This window comes from Magnolia sinica, chromosome 12 (genome assembly GCF_029962835.1).
Source record: "Magnolia sinica isolate HGM2019 chromosome 12, MsV1, whole genome shotgun sequence".
NCBI lineage: Eukaryota > Viridiplantae > Streptophyta > Magnoliopsida > Magnoliales > Magnoliaceae > Magnolia > Magnolia sinica.
This window is the reverse complement of record NC_080584.1, coordinates 59,201,567-59,206,448: the sequence shown is the minus strand read 5'-3', so window position 1 is coordinate 59,206,448 and position 4,882 is coordinate 59,201,567. Positions and strand designations below refer to the sequence as shown.

The 4,882-nt window shown below is 39.6% G+C and overlaps 1 non-coding gene across 1 annotated transcript; it reads right to left on the bottom strand.

The window, feature by feature from the left end:
- Positions 1–1,444: 1,444 nt before the first annotated feature.
- LOC131222190 (small nucleolar RNA R71) lies at positions 1,445–1,551 on the bottom strand. Its single transcript, XR_009159897.1, has one exon. It is a non-coding gene; the product is annotated as a small nucleolar RNA R71 (small nucleolar RNA).
- Between the last annotated feature and the right edge of the window lie 3,331 nt (positions 1,552–4,882).

Sequence of the window (4,882 nt, the reverse complement as noted above, 5' to 3'; positions counted from 1 at the left end):
TATTTCACTATTATTCCTCAAATTACAACTCAAATTAGATTTCATCTCATTCTAGTTTTAGTTCTAGTTAGTTTCAGACAACGTACAGATATCAGTCCCTTGGGATTCGACCTCGGTCTCACCGAGTTTATTACTATATCACAACCCTATACTTGGGGAGTGAACAAGTTTTTGGCGCCGTTGCCGGGTATTGACGATTGTGATTCTCTGAAATTAATTAGGTTTAGAATTAGTTCAAGATTAAAATTTGACTAACTTTAGTTTTACGTTTTTATTTGATTTCTAGAACTAACTTGTTTTCCTGTTTTGTAGGATCCTGACATAAGTTTCTAAATTGGTAATTCCTTCCTAATTTCTCTACTTTTTCTACTTTTAAAATTATGGTTTAAATTTTAAAAATTTTCTGATTCTAGTATTCTCCTATTTGTAGGAAATAGTTTATTTTTAGAAACTCTCCTCTTTTATTTTTAGAAACTAGGTTAGTTATTTCCCTTTTTAGAAATTAACTTTCTATTTTTATTTTTAGTAACTTTCTAATTTTAACTCTTTTAGAATCTAACTTTGTTTCCTAATTTATTTTTAGAAATTTTTTACTTGTAGAATTTTTATTTAAAAACTAACTTTCCTATTGTGTAGGCTTTTAAGGTAGAAATTTTTAATTTGGTAAGCTTTCTCTCTACTTTCTATTTTTCAGTTCTCTTTTAGTAATTTACTTTCTAATTTAGGACTTTCTTCTTTTAGAAACTAGTTGTTTGCTTTTTTTTGCAGGTCTTTAACTTAGAGACTTCAATTTGGTAATTTCTTTCCAACTCTCTCTTTCTTTCTAGATTTCTTTTTCCTTTCTTAGGACTAGGTTTCGAATTTGATTAAGGGCTGCGAGTGTTTCATGCCCAAGTGGGCCCGTGACAACACTCGACGTCTCTTGACTGAAGGAGGATTGGTTGAGGGGTTAACTATCCATCGCAGGACTAGACACCACTCGAAATCCCCTGAGTTAATTGAAGTGATGGCTGAAAACGAACCTCTTCTACCCCAACCTAGGGTGGAGGACATTCAGGATGAGAATGAGGTGTATCAAGCACCCCCACCACGTACTTTACGAGATTATTTACAACCAGCAGGGGTGAGTACGCCCTTATGCATGATTTTTCTTGAAAATACAGGACATATGGACATCAAGCCAGGGGTTATCCAACTCCTTCTTAAGTTCTATGGGCTTGAATCTGAAGAACCATATTTACATTTGAAAGAGTTTGATGAGATCAGAGCCACTTTATATTTTCAAAATGTGTCTGAGGACACAGTCAGGCTGAGATTCTTTCCTTTTTCCTTAAAAGAGAAGGCTAAGACATGGTTACATTCACTGCGTCCTAGATCCATTGGCACATGGAATGATATGCAAAGGGAATTTATAAAGAAATTCTTTCCACATCATAAAACGATTACCCTTAAAAAGGCAATCATGAACTTCACCCAAAAGGAGGATGAAACATTTTACAAATGTTGGGAAAGGTTCAAGGATTTGGTCAGTTCATGCCCACAACAATGCTTTGAAACGTGGCGCATTACAAATTTTTTCTATGATGGATTGACATCTTCCATGCGTCAAATGGTTGAGACAATGTGTAATGAAGAATTCATTAATAAAAATATTGATGAGGTATAGGATTACCTCGACAGTCTTGCTGAAAAAACATAATCATGGGACTATTACCCAAAGTCGAACACCATGTCTAGGCCGACTCAATTAAAGGAGAAAGGTGGATTGTATCTCTTGAAAGAAGAGGATGATCTCAAGTATAAAGTGACTATGCTCAAAAGGAAAGTTGAGGTCATGGAAGGAAAGAAGGATAGGGTTAATGAAAGTGTTTGCGGCATCTGTGATTGCAACATTCATACAACTGAAAATTATCCTACAATACCCGCCTTTCAAGAAGTGTTGAATGAACAATCCAATGCCATAAATAATTATCAAAGACATTTCAATGGACCAACCTCGAATACGTACAATCCTGGTTGGAAAAATCGTCCAAACTTTAGTTGGAGAAATGGAAAAACTGCTACCCCTCAAAGTTTCTTCAATCAAAATCTAAATCAGGGGAAACCTCAAGAAGAACTGGTTCAAAATTCCATGCAAGAGCTGACCCATGCAATGCAAGACTTTATGCAAAAGATGGATTCATGTATGACGGTTATAGAAAAGGGGATGTTTCCTGCACAATTGCTCCCCAATCCTAAACCGCAATACGAGACAAGTGATCCCAGCTCTTCAAATCAAATGGGGCACGCTAAATCTATTACCACTCTTAGGAGTGGGAAGATCATTGATAAAACCCTTCCGGTTAGGCCCGAAAAGCCTCAAGAGCCAGAAGAGGATAACAATAATGGATCTAGTGAGGCCCCACAAAAATTAGAACCGGAACTTCTAGAAAAGCAAGTTGCTCCATTTCCCCAACGGTTGATTGCACCAAAACCTCTCTCTAACTCTCAGGATACCCTAGAGGTGTTGAAACAAGTGAAAGTCAACATTCCTCTACTTGATGTCGTAAAACAGATACCTTCATATGCCAAATTCCTGAAAGACTTATGCACAACCAAACGACGGCAGAGTATTCAAAAGAAGATCTTCTTGACCGAGAAAGTGAGTGTCATCCTAAAGCAAGACGTGCCATAGAAATTCAAAGATCCCGGTAGCCTAACCATATCATGTGTAATCGGGGACCATCAAATTGATCATGCACTTCTTGACTTAGGAGCGAGCGTCAATCTGATTCCCTACTCGGTATACAAACAGTTAGGTTTGGGTGAATTAAAACCCACCCTAACCACACTACAACTTGCTGATCGCTCTGTTCGTGTACCAAGAGGGATAATTGAGGATGTGTTGGTCCAAGTTGATAGATTTTACTACCCTGTAGATTTTATCATCCTGGACACCGAACCCATCAATAACATGAGCACTCAGATTCCCGTCATTCTTGGTCGCCCATTCCTTGCCACTTCAAACACAATTATCAATTGCAGGAATGGTGTCATGACTATGTCTTTTGGGAATATGACATTGGAGTCAAACATTTTTTTCAATAACGGCAGAAACTTAGAGGATGATGACGATTTCCACGACATTAACATGATTGACTCTTTAGTGGAAGATACGACACCTCTGACCTTATCCTCTAACCCTCTAGAGACGTGCCTAGCCCACTCCCATGATTTTGATGATGACATGATTACGGAGACGTGTGCCTTACTTGATACTGTACCAGTACTTGAAGTGAACCAGTGGAGGCCACAATTTGAAGAGTTGCCCCAAACTGATGTAGTGCCTCTACCGTCTAACCTCAAGCCACCGAAGCTTGACCTAAAACCTTTGCCCTCTGATTTGAAATATGTCTATTTAGGTCAAGATGAGACATACCCGGTGGTGATCTCTGCCCACCTGGAGAAAGAACAGGAGAGTATGCTCATATCTACTCTCATTGAGCATAAGGGAGCCCTTGGATGGACGATAGCGGACCTCAAGGGAATCAACCCATCGATTTGTACTCACCGCATTTATCTTGAGGATAATGCTAAGACCGCTCGGCAATCACAACGTAGACTAAATCCAAACATGAGGGAAGTGGTTAAGGCCGAGGTTCTTAAACTATTAGATGTGGATATCATATACCCCATATCCGATAGTCAATGGGTGAGTCCAACTCAGGTGGTTCCTAAGAAGTCCGGGATCACCATCGTAGCCAATGCCAATAATGAACTTGTGCCAACTAGAGTTACTACTGGTTGGAGAATGTGCATTGACTACAGGAAGCTGAATACCGTCACGAGGAAGGACCACTTTCCTTTGCCCTTCATTGATCAAATCTTGGAAAGGTTAGCTGGTCATTCCTATTATTGTTTCCTTGACGGGTATTCGGGCTACAATCAGATTGAAATCGCCCCTGAGGACCAGGAAAAGACTACATTTACATGTCCCTACGACACCTTTGCCTACAGAAGGATGCCATTCAGATTATGTAATGCCCCTGCCACCTTTCAGTGATATATGATGAGTATCTTTTCTGACATGATGGGAAAATATCTAGAGGTCTTCATGAACGATTTCTCTGTTTTCGGTTCTGTCTTAAAAGTGTGCTGAAAAGATGTGAAGAAAAGAACTTGGTACTTAATTGGGAGAAGTGTCATTTCATGGTTCATAAGGGAATTGTCCTTGGACATATTATCTCGTCTAAAGGAATCGAGGTGGATAAGGCAAAAATCGATCTTATCTCTAACCTACCTCCACCCAAGAGCATTAGAGACGTGCGGTCCTTCTTAGAACACGTAGGGTTTTACAGACGATTCATAAAGGACTTTAGTCTCCTCTCTCATCCCTTATGTAATCTTCTGCAAAAGGATGCACTATACGAGTGGACTGAGCAATGCCAGGAAGCTTTCACCAAGTTTAAGGGCATGTTAACCACTGCACCCATCATGCAGCCACCTGATTGGAGCATTCCTTTTGAGCTCATGTGCGACGCTTCTGATTATGCTCTTGGGGCGGTTCTAGGCCAGAGAAAAGATAAAAGGCCCTACGTCATTCATTACGCAAGTAGAACTTTAAATTCTGCCCAAGTGAACTACTTGACTACGGAAAAGGAACTCCTAGCCATAGTGTTCGCTTTGGATAAATTTAGGTCCTACCTGATCGGATCCAAGATCATTACTACATAGATCATGCGGCACTTAAGTATCTTCTTTCTAAGAATGATTTTAAGCCCCGTTTGATACGATGGATGCTTCTACTCCAAGAATTTGATTTGAAAATTAAAGATAAAAAGGGAGTAGAGAACGTAGTGGCCGATCACCTTTCTCGCCTTAATACCTCTGATTTCCTTGAGGC